This window comes from Corvus cornix, chromosome 2 (genome assembly GCF_000738735.6).
Source record: "Corvus cornix cornix isolate S_Up_H32 chromosome 2, ASM73873v5, whole genome shotgun sequence".
Classification (NCBI taxonomy): Eukaryota; Metazoa; Chordata; class Aves; order Passeriformes; family Corvidae; genus Corvus; species Corvus cornix.
In genome coordinates this window covers 73,201,685-73,214,223 of record NC_046333.1, presented here as the reverse complement: position 1 = coordinate 73,214,223, position 12,539 = coordinate 73,201,685, and the positions used below count along the sequence as shown (strand labels likewise).

The 12,539-nt window shown below is 38.6% G+C and overlaps 1 long non-coding RNA gene across 1 annotated transcript in view; it reads right to left on the bottom strand.

Annotated features, from left to right (window-relative positions):
* Positions 1-12,539, bottom strand: part of LOC104689838 — a 97,334-nt gene that overhangs the window by 17,044 nt on the left and 67,751 nt on the right. Inside the window, exons 3-5 of the long non-coding RNA XR_005601519.1 lie at positions 11,152-11,244; positions 4,373-8,855; positions 3,875-4,141 (exon numbers count right to left, since the gene is read on the bottom strand). This is a non-coding gene — a long non-coding RNA (uncharacterized LOC104689838). The remainder of the gene's footprint in view (positions 1-3,874; positions 4,142-4,372; positions 8,856-11,151; positions 11,245-12,539) is intronic.

Below are 12,539 nucleotides of genomic sequence, written 5' to 3'. Positions count from 1 at the left end.
CGTTGCTAAGCTACGCAAGACTTCATTTTCTCTGAGTCTTGATAACGCAAATTATACATGAAATGCATTTGTCTTTGTATTTAAATATTCTAGAGCTTAATCAATGCACCAGCCTTGTCCCTTGAGATAGGATACATAAGAAGCTTTGTAAATGATATTTCGTTTGACTAGGACAGGACATTCATCCTCCTGAATTACATTCTGGTGGAAACAAAGTGATGAATTTAACGGAATATATGCATATTTTCTACTTCTGCTATTAATACGTAGCTGGGATAGTCCATCATCTCCAATTTTTGCAGGAGATAAGAATGGGTGGAGACCCCCAGAGCTTAATTCTGAGTTGCAAAGGCAACTCAATAAGATTTTCTGACTCTTCTCCCTTATGAACCTGTTACTGAGTCAGTTCTATTGCTTATACTAACATGTAATGTACAAGAGAAATAGTCTAAAACACTTCAGCTGATTATTGAAGGAGATTGGCACATACATCCACAAGTGTGTTTCTGTATGAATTCAATGTGTTACACTGATTTAAGGTAAAGAATATTTTGAGGTACTTCCACAGTATTTCCACATCTCCTACCAAGAGTGGATAGAGTTAGTCGTAACAAAAAATAGTAGCTTTGTTAAACAGTGCTTGGAAGGACAGGCACCATGACGAGTGCTGTAAAATGATTATAGGATTATAAAGTGTATTAGTCTGAGCTTGCCAAACCATCACTATAGACAAAACCCTATATTTTTTAATTTTAAAAAGTGCCTTTATGTGATTTAAGGTTCATCATGATACAGAAAGGAGCACAGAGGCACAGTGACGAGGGGGAGATCCCCAATAAGAGACGTCAGCCTCAGCTGCTGTTAGGCTTGTCCTAGGAGAGCCTCAGCAATAGTGTCTAGGTGTCACATTAGGAAGACTCACAGGCAAGAAAGGTCAAAGTGTTTGGCAAGGAACAAGCATAGGGCAAAGGGGTAAAATTACAAAAGGGGCTGGTCACACATAAACAGGTGGCTGGGCAGTATCTTGGTCCAGACATACTCTATGCCTGATAAACCTAGTCCATCCTGTTTTCTTATTAAGTGCCATTTCTATCTGTTTTCCTGGGTGAGGGACTCTCTATCACTGTGCATGTGTGTGTACAGGTGTATGAGTGCTGGCAACTAGCATGGGACCAAGAATCAGAACCTCAGGATCTATCTGTCTGTGGTGTCAGTGGCTGGAGAGACCAGAGCATGTGCACATTGTGTGTGTATGTATGACAGTGCATGACTGCCAGCCAGGATCAAGCCGGGATACTCAAAGAGAAGGATAAGGGGCTTGGGAGCCAGTTATTGGAGTGGCCATAAATCTGTGCTGAATAGCAGGGAGACTGATGTGGTCTGAGGGTTCCTGGAGGAAGCAACTGCTAGACAGGCTGAGTGGCTTGGGACAGCCACTGTTCTTAGTGGTAGGACATACTTACATATATAATATGGATACCCACATATTATATATATATAGAGCGAGATAGATATATATATATAGATAGATAGATATATATATATATTCTTCTCATTATTAGACCTTTACCATGAATTGCCATAGAAGGGGATAAGATTAGTCCATTTGTACTATCTCCATTTGTATGTGTGCTTTTGTCCGTCTTAATTTGTGTGGCCAGCTGTGTATATGTGTGCATATTTGGTACAGTGTGACTGTGCCTATCCAGGTTTGTCCTCATCCTTACTTCTGGCTTGACCTGGGGACATGAGGGTGCTAGCAGCCTCACTTCTTTCTGCCTAGTCAGTTCAGAAGCCTCTCAAACAAATACCTTACTGTCGGCTGGAGGTGTCACTTCAATATGTTTTTGTTTGTTGGGTGAGCAGTTGGTTGATAGGTGAGGTTTAAAGAAATATGCTAAATGGCATTGTATCTGGCTGGCAACCAGATACAAGTGGGGTCACCCAAAGCTCAGTTTTAGAGCCAATGTTCTTTAATATTTTTATAAATTATTTGGATGCATGTACCTTAAATTTGCTGATGATATTAAACTAGGAGCTGTGGACTCCATTGAGGGCAGAGAGATGTTACAGAGAGATCTGCATAGACTGTAGAGTTGGACAATCACAAACTGTATGAAATTCAACAAGAGCAAATTCTGTTTTTTCCACCTGCGATAGAAAAATCACAGTTATATATACAAGTTGGTGGACAAGAAGCTAGAGAGCAGCCCTGTAGAAAGAGATCTGGAGGTCCTCGTCAATGACAAGTTGAATATGAGTCAACAGTGGGCCTTGGTAGCCAGAACGGCCAACCAAATCCTGGGCACATCAAGTACAGCATCAGTAGCTGGTCAAGGGAGGTGATTATCCCACTCTACACTGCACAGGTCCAGCCTCACCTTGACGACTGTGTACAGGTTTCAGGTTTGGGGTCTGAAATATTAGAAAAACAGACATCACACGCTTAGATTGTATCAAAAGGAGAGTGGCCAAGATGGTACAAACTTTCAGAGGCAAGCCTTATGAGGGGCAGCTAAAGACGCTTGGTTTGTTCAATTTGGAGAAGAAAAGTCTGAGGGGTGACCTCATCACAGCCAACACCTTCCTTAGGAGAGCAGTGAAACGGGAGGTGTTGATCTCCCTCAGGTGACCAGTGATAGGACACAAGGAAATAGTATTAAGTTGTGTCAGGGAAGCTCAGACAGGATACTAGGAAAAGGTTCTTCATGAAGAGGTGGTTATTCACTGGAACAGGCTCTCCAGGGAAATTACACTAAGCCTGTCAGAGTTCAAGGATTGTATGGACGGTGCCCTTAATCATATGGTATAGTTTTAAGGTAGTCCTATAGGAGCAGGGAGGTGGACTCAGTGTTCCTTAAGGGTCCATTCCAACTTGAAATATTCTATGATTCTGATAAAGAAACACACAAAAGTTAAAGAATAATTTCAAATCTCACAGCTGATGCTTTCATTTGGCACTCAAGACTTTTTTTCCCATCACCTTCTGCATCCTCATTGCACCTTTCCCACAAAATCTCCCAAAAGCAATCCACAACAGGGAATAAATGGGATTCTGTGAAAAAGATAAGAAAAGTGCAAGGAAAAGCTAAATTTCATCAGAAATTTTCAGCTACAGGATGGACTGCCTGACATATTGCAGAGAAAAGGGAGCTCATTCTGCTGGCATTTATCATTGCTGAAGATGTATGTAGTTGCATAGCACAGCAACTTGACTCTCAGAGAAATGATGGTTTAGATTTTTGTTTCTACTAAAGAGAAATAATCCTCACAGATGATGGAACTAAGAACTACAAGAACACAAAAATGATGAAGGAAATATTTAATTTCAACATATTTGCATGTCAGTATATGAGGCCAAGCAGCCTTCTGTGAGGATACTAGAACAAGATTTGGGTAACCTCAGTTCAGTTCCATGTTCTTGCAGAAGATTCTCACAGTATCATCAGAGTGCTCACCATGGAGTGGTTTTAATCTTTCTTCTGGCCCTTAGAAATTTATGTTTCAAATTTTTTGGGAAAGGACAGCTCTCTCAGTGGTCAACGTAATTTCTTTTTGTGTTTGAGCAAAGACACAATTTCATATTAGCATCTGCCTTCTGAATGGCAAAGTAATCTTGACATGGTGTTGATATTCATTACCATCTAAAGCAATGCCTATGCTAAGGCTAATTTTTCATCACAGATGTTGTGGTTTAAGCTCAGCTGGCGACTAAGGTCCACACAGTCCTGCACTCACTCCCCCCACCAGCAGGATGGGGAAACAAATCAGAAAAGTAAAAGTGAGAAAATGTGAGGGTTCAGACAAAAACAGTTAAATAGGTAAAGCAAACCCCCCCCACACAAAACAAAACAAGGAATTCATTCACTGTTACCCATGGGCAGGCAGGTGTTCAGCCATCCCCAGGAAAGCAGGGCTCCATGACATGTAGCAGTGACCTGGGAACACCATCACTCTGAACGTGTTCCCTCCTTCCTCCTTCTTTCTTCAGCTTTGTATGATGAATATGATGACATACAGTATGGAATATCTCTCTGCTCAGTTGGAGTCAGCTGTCCCAGCTGTGTCCCCTCACAATTCCTTGAGCACCCCCAGCCTATTTGCTGGTGTGATGGGGTGAGAAACAGAAAGGTCCTTGACACTGTGTAAATAATCAAAATATCCTTGTGTTACCAGCAATGTTTAGGTCACAAATCCAAAACACAGGCCCGTACCAGCTACTAACTCTAACCCGGTCAAAACCAGCACAGCAGATTGCAACTATTCTGTATTCCAGCAACGCTGTGCTTTGCACTCGTCTAAATAATCTTCTTCCTTACTTTCATCAGGCATCTGTCTACCAGTCATGCTACAGTTTTGCCAGTGTACTTACTGTGTCTACATGTGAGGAGCATCTGTTCACCCAGACGTGTTGAACGTGGATCATATTACTGCATACTCCTGATTGCAGAAACAAGGCTGGCAGGAGGCCCTAGACCTGGCCTGAGTCTCTTCAGCCATCTGGTACTTGCTGGCTTTGTAATCCCAGACCATGCCAAGATTTATAACAAAAGCACCGGTTTTACAGATAAAAACAATTGACAATAGTGGCTTTTTGCACAGGAATGCAAAAATCAGAGAGCATAATGTCTTTCTGCTGACAGCTTCCTTCAGTCCCATCTGGTATTCTGTGTGCTCTGATTGAACCCATATACCATTAGAGGCAGTGACACATGCTAACAGTTGCTATAGTTGCGCTCCAAATACAACTAACAAAATCTTTCCTGAATTGTAACTTCATGCCACTTGAATGTCTCCTATTTTTATGCCTGAATATGGAAGTTTCTTCCCCTTCTGTATTTTAAATACATTCTTTTTTTTTTCCAAGATTGCATGATGAATTTAATTACAGCAGACTGATAAATAGGAGTTCCAGTAGTATTTCAGTCTGTAGATTTTGTATGTGAGTTACTTCAAATATCATTTCATTGCATTATGAAAGATTTTTTTTTTTTTTTTTATTTCCAGGAACTACACAATTAAAATGATTGTCCTTTGAGATGAAAAAAAACCCCTTACCTTCTGTTTTCCTTTTTCATCCATTTAGACTACTGTTCTACAGATTTTTAAGAAAAAATTTTGATATTTTCATATATGCTTCTTCGGCTTAGTCATTGCTGAATACATGACCTGGATAACATATCAGTTTAATTTCTGCAATATTTATTCAATCCTAGGTAAAAAGATAGATGTAATACAAATTCTTTGCAGGATAATCTATTATACTGCAAACTTCCTGATATCCGTGAAAAAGGATTTTTATATCGCTACTTGTATGCCACTTCCTGATGAGCCCCAGATACACTGAAGATCCTGATGTGTGACTCCTACTTAAGATTAGACCATTTGTTTCATATGAAAAAAGGTTGAAATTGCCTGACCTATTTTTATTAACTTTCTCTCTCACTTAGCAGTAAGAAACTTTTCTCGTTTCCTTTTTTTCCCCTTTCCCTTCCTATTCCTCCACATCTAGCTATCGATTTACAATCGCTGCAGGGCCAGCATTTCTCAGAATATATAACAATGGGTGATGTTTAATCAAAAAGCAAATAATAAAGGGAACAAAGGCTTCAAAATCAAGCTTTTGTGATAAAAGCCAGGTGAAAAAATTCTCTCATGGCGCACTATAAAATGCAGGTGTTCTACAGTGTGGATGTTCAATCAACATTACATGAAGTCTCTTGCAGAGAGGATGGCTTCTCCTACAGTGGGATTGCTAACTCCAGGGCCTGGCAAACCTGCATTCACACACCTGTTTTACCTGCCCTACTGTGACTGATAGGAAGTCATTTGTCCATTCTGTCCCCTTGCTCTCTGTGAGTCTCCTTGAGGTTTTGTGGTTGGGCTTGGGAATTTTTTGGTTTATTGTTTGTTTGTTTGTTTGTTTTAATGGAGAAGGAGTAATTTGGAAATCTATGCCTTGGCCCCACAGTGACAGCTTTTGCTGTCACTCTGCACTGCACTGAACACAATCATGGGGGCAAGAGATACTACTCTTTGTCCTCTGACATTTTATTTCTTTAGCTATGATGGACGTGATAGAAACCCTGTATTTTCCAAACTCCTTTAAAGACAGCAAATTACAGTAACTTAGAAAACTTAGTCAAATCAAAACATTTTTGAGCCAGAGAGAGCAAGATATCACAGGGAAAAAAGGATTTAGCAAAAAATGGGTCTGTCTCACATTGCAATCTCTCCTGTCAGTCTTCTATAAATGCACCTTTGCTCAATTACCTTTGTTTCTGGCTTGGAGAAGAGATTTTACTGTATACTCTTCCTTTAACATGACCTCCATGTGTATCTATCAGTGCCTCAAAAAAGGAAAGAGGAAATTTTGGAGTTTTGGAGGAAATTTATTTGAGAAGAAATACAGTGAAGTGTCTGTGTTAATATTGGCATGTAGGAGTTATAAATGCATGTTCGCTACCAATGAAAGGTAGACATATTAGCCCTTATTTCTGGGGGTGACATCTCAGGCAAATTTAATTACTTCAGCAGGGTTTGGGTTTTTTTCAGATAAATGTCTGTAAGACCAAGTAGCACCAGAATGACAAAGGTAAGTCTTTGTGACATTTTATAAGGTCTGTGATGGGAAAACACAATGTGCATGAGTCTTTTCAACTATGCTTTCTTTAACCTCTACATTTCTATCTGTATCTAATGCAAATATATATTTCTCAGAATCAGTCACTGTATAACTGCCCAGAATAGAAGGATGTTCAAGAGAGATTGTTGGTATTTTTTTGCTAAATTTGAATCAGTTTTGAACTTAAGTTGTAAAAGTTCAAGTGCAAGAAGAATTGCTAGTGTGATGTTCACTATTAATGCTCCAGGATCCACAGGATGAACCACCTTACTCTGACTGAGAGCGCTGCAGTGATAACATTATCCCTCAGTAAAGTAAGAACATATTTTAAATTATTGTCACTTGACAAAGCTGATATCATAGACTTTCTCCTCTGCAGTGTTTAGAAGAAAGTTATTTGATTTTTTTGTCCCATGGATTATTTCTGTGGAAAAATGTATATGTAGAGGAATAGGGTATTTTATCCTTCAGACAAAATGAATAGTTTTGTTCAGCTCTCAGTGTATGCGCAATAATGCTGCCTGTGAATGTGAAAAGCTGAAAATGCATAAACTTCACTGATTTCTATATTTACATTACAAAAATGTGATATCTGATATCCACTGTCTATTTTTCTATACATGTACGCAGAAAATATGTGATTAATGTATACTGCTACCATATACCATATTTCTATACTGAAAAACATAGCTGAACCTTTTTTTTTTTCACCTTATCCACTCTGCTGGCTGTATTATTAGTAACATACATTACAAATTACTTCTTAGACATCCAGAAATGAGGGAGACTTGGAAAGTAGGGAAATACCCATGTGTGCCCCAAGAAGAACACAAGCCATAGAAGTTCATTCATTTAACAATGTTTTCTACTAGATATGGTAAGCTGAGGAGTTAATAATTTCTCTCTAAACCTTTGATGACTCGCTACAGCCCTATCAGCCCTATCCAGGCACTGGATCTTCAAACAAGCTCAAGTAAAACTAGTATTCTTCTGTTCTTAAAACAGAAGGGTTTCTATAATTTTTTACCAAATGGTGGTTACTCCAATGGGAAGAAATTAAAATGTGGTATATAATCTATTTATCTGCCACACTCCACAGAATCAAAAATTGGTTGGTGGGCAGCAGCTTAAACACATAAACCTGTTCTTTTCAATTCTTTGCAGCATGTGTTATTTCAAAGGTGAAACACCATACCAAATTTGAGAAACAGTTTGCTAGGGTTAGGGTGAAATAACCATACAGGAGTGTCCTTTGACCGAAAAACCTTAAGTTATTCTGAAGAGGATCCCAGATATTAACAATAGTAGCTGTGAGAGGGGAGCTGAAGGGTAAGAGATGTATCAATTCATAGACAGTATTTCCAGCAGTACAGTTCATTATGTGATCTTAAATTCTGATGTTTTCTACACAAAGTTTCATTCAGGGTTCTGTGTTTCAATGTAGAATACTAGACAGCTTACTTACTTGCTGATAAAGTAAAATAAAACCAAACACCCCTTTGCAGTTTCACAGAGGCAACTATCATGTTCACCTAAGAAACCCTACATTGAAACTTTACCTTTCAAAGCAATTTGATTTAAATCAATAGTAATATTCAGAACCAAAATGCTCAAATAATTTAAAATCTGTGAGCCAAATTCCCTGCTTTGACAAAGATGAACTCAAGCAATCTGTAGCACAGAGACTGAAGAAGTTAGAAAATGTCACTTTTTAATTTGATCTTTATGAATTACTTATCTGTTTCATACAACTAAGATGAGCTAAGGTATTATAAGACACCTTTGAACTTGGATTTTTTTTTCTGAGAGAGCACCTAGGGGTGTAGAAAACTGGATAGAAGTACCTGAGGCATAAGTATATAATCCAAGAATTTACTAATAGCAGATTTCAGTAAATCCACCAGCACTCAAGTCAGAGAGAAGGGGAGTGATGATTTGAGGATATTTTTCCCTTTTTGACATTGATAATTCATACATGTAGGGTGATTTAGAATGAAATAAAACCAACATCAAATATTTGTGTTTAATTACCCAGCGTAACAGAATGGACTCAAAGGTGATTGCACGTCTTTAGTGAAGTTAAAAATAGTCTCACATGAGACATCAAAGGGTCTTTGACCATAGACAAACTAAAATTAAAACTATTAGTGCTTATATTAAACATATGCAGTAGGATAAAAAAAGAACCACATACCATTACTGCCATAATCACAATATGATATTTCAAAAGCTGTCCAGAAAAAAAAAAAAAAAGAAAGTAGAAAAATTTTGAAAAATCATTGTGTTTTGGCAAAACTTTTAAATGGCATTTTTCTTACGATTTTTTGTGAAGCAAACTCATTGTTCCTTATGTACAGTTTGTTGAGAAACTCAGGAAAAAATTACTCTATTTTTACACTGAATCAGAATTTCAACATCTAAGGGACTTCTGTTGTTTTGGATGGGGGTTTTTTTTGATGAGTTATGTTTCGGTTTTCCCTACCCATAATTTAAATACCACATTTATGAGTGTCTGAACTTTAACTTAAATAAAAATAATATAGGAATACTCCATCTATGTGTAAAGGGAAATTTTTGGAAAAACTTAAGCAGGAGGCATTCTAAGCTGAAGCCAGTACAAATACAGCAATAACATTTTATTCTTATCTGGCCTTTTATATCATGCATTCTACCTTATGATTCAGAATAATGCAAAATTAAAAATGAAAAGTTAACAATATTTTGAATGCAGGAGAAAACATGAGTAAGTATATCTCTAAAACACCTTCCATTTGATGTATTTTTGTTTTTCAAGAGCACAGTTTGTCCTATAGTGGGAAGAAACAGAAAATGAGCTATTCACACCTTGTTTGGAACCCATACCTTTGTCACTGTATTCAGTTGTAGGATCACTGAATTCACAGCTCAAAGAGTATGTCTAATGCACGCCGAGGAGATTTCAGGTGCAGAATGAGCGTACTCACATTGAAAATAGACAAATGTCTGCCTTTCATATTGTATGAAAATTATAAACTCATTTAGGATATTATTTCATATATATTTTACATATATAGTCACCAAATTATCTGCATCTGGTGCAACTGGCATTCATTCCAGGACAAAGAAAATGAAGCAGAATGGCACTGCTGGATGATCCATCCAATGAGTAGAAAAAGGCAAACATCCGTTCTCCTTTCCTGATCCCCTTTGTAGTGTTTGATCTGACTGATTTGTGTATCCTAGTACCACCCTTCAAAGGAATAGTATGTCAAAAATGGTTTCAGTCCTCCCGTAAAGGCCCATCCTCTGTGCTGTAGCTGAAACCTGTATATCCTGTTCCTAGGCTACTAACAAGGAACAAATACTGAGATATTTGTAAAATTTACATGCAACCTTCAGGAGACCGGGAATGTGACATACCAGCCTATTACAGCTGGTGATGGGGTCCGAGGCTGCGACCCAGGAAGAGATGACCAGTCTGGGGAGATGGTCCCGAAAGGAATCGCCTTCCCAAGGTCCGGTGTCTTCCTCTCAGCTGCTGGCAGAGGGACCCTTGCAGAAGCTGTCAGCTCTTTAGTGATTATCAGCTCGTGATCTCAGCTCAGCTCTGCAGGGCAGCCTCTAGGCCAAACCAGACCGGAGAGAGAGACGAGATGGCCCGTATGGCTGGTTCCGCACGAAGGTAGCTTTATTGTTGGTCCCCTCCGGCAAAGGGGGAAGCCAGGGACGGGCTCTCTCTAAGCCACAGGGGCCAATTGATCTTGCTTTTATAGGGATACAGGGGATCAGCAAGGGGACCAATGGATTACAGGGGATCTGGGACAGACCATTGGCTTACAGAATGATCTGCATAGTGTCTCCCAAAGGATTGTGGGTCTACCTTTCCTTGCCATGACCCAAAAGTAGTTGCCTTTCCAGGGAGTCCTGCTGGGAGATTGCTGAATCTCCTTATCTCAGCAGACATCCCTCCAGGGCAGTGGCTGGGCATACCCCACACCAGCCTGCTTCCCTAAGGCAATGTACAGACGCATGATTTACTTCAAGGTTGGCTCAGCGTTTGTATGAAATATACTCATGAATAAAAGAAGTCAGTGCAAGGTAAGACAGGAGCACGGAGATCTGGAAAGTGGCTGTTACTATGTAGTTTCTTTGGAATTGAATTGATGGTCTTGCTTTTATCACCACCAAAACGATATTCAGGATAGTTAAAACACTACCTCCAGGCCAGAGGTCACAATTGGCATCACCTTCTTTTATTCAAGGAAGAAATATTCATCTTGCAAAGGAGTTGAAACTTACTGGTAGCCCAAATGCCCTAGGAGCTAAGAATTGTTACACATCTTAGCACTATGGCTGTGGGGTTTATCTAACTTTACTCATCTAGCTAAACTGGATATCTACATATGAACTTGAGTCAAGAATACAGAAGGTCCAATTAAAAAAAAACCTAAAACAACCAATTAAACAAAACAACACCAAGCAAACTAAAAACCCCACAAACCCATAAAAGTTTACCAAGGAACTACTCCAGTAAAGACACTACATACCTTTCTTTGCCTGGGGAGTTAATTCACGTAGGAAATGTATGCCTTAGCATATGCCTGCAAGAAACACACTTGCTGTGGATAATACGTAAAAACCTGGTCAGAAAATAAAAAGAGAAAGGGATTAGAATTTTCCTCATATTTTTAAATGCAATATTTTTGACTTAATTGTGCTTTTTAAGAAACAAATTAGCTTTCAATAAGCATATAACTTAATTTAATAGCATGCAGTCAGACAGGACTTGGGACTGTTATGACATTTCCAGCAAAAAGCTACTACATAAGAAGGTTTTTAAGGCCAAAAGAGACCTTTAGTTAATCTAGTCTGACCTCCTCAGTATAATAGGCCATGAAAATTGTTATCGTTTTATGTTAGGGCAAAAATATGGTCTGTTCAAAAGACAATAAAAAGTTCTATATTAATGAACTATGACGAAGGCTGGTCACTTAAATTGGAGAAGAGCGGTTGTAAAGATTAAAAATTAAAAAATTAATATCCTGTCTAAAAATAAGAAGACTGAATATAGGCTAAGTCAGCTTCTATTTATAGTGACATATATTCCAATTTTAAGCACCTTCAAGGACAATGACTTTCAATTTCACTTATTTCTTCAGATTTTTTTATACATCCCATAAATTAATTCCATGAGATACTGTGTTGTAATGGGGATGTCGCAACATGTGTATCAGACAACGAGGCCTGTGGAAAAGAATACATATGGACAGGTTCTTGGTAGATATTTTCAGAGATGTTTATTTCTCCAGCCACATGGCTGGGATCTGCCAAGGAAACCGTGTCAATCATGGAACCAGAGGGTCCTTGCCCGCGCAGGGGAACACAAAACAACCAATGGGGAACAAGGTTGACCAGGGGCAGGGAAACCCTGTGCCTCCCCCCCAGGGCCCCTCTCCCAGGACCACATGGCAGGGGGGAGGAACCCCAACAATACTGAACTCTACAAGTTTATCTCAAATACTTTCGGTGTTTAGTGCTCATGTTGTGTGCAAAAACATTAATCTTACATGAGCACTAATGTTCGAACTACGGAATGATAGTTTGTATCAACAAAATAAAAAGTTTTATCATTCAATATACTATTTCTTACATAACTTACACTTGAAACCTCCTCAACAATGTGTATAAAGTCATAATATAGTTTAATTCTTTACTTCGTCTTCTACCCCCAAATTATTTCAATTATATTATTAATGATTGACTAATGATGCTAAAATATCTGGTTTACACACAAACATCAGTCTAAGTGCTTCAGTTTGTAACTTCTTTAGTGATCTATTAATGGACAATGTTCCAACTGAACTGCTGAAATGACTAAAATACAAGAAAAAAATGTATTTTAAACATATAATGAATTATGTATATATTAAAGGAA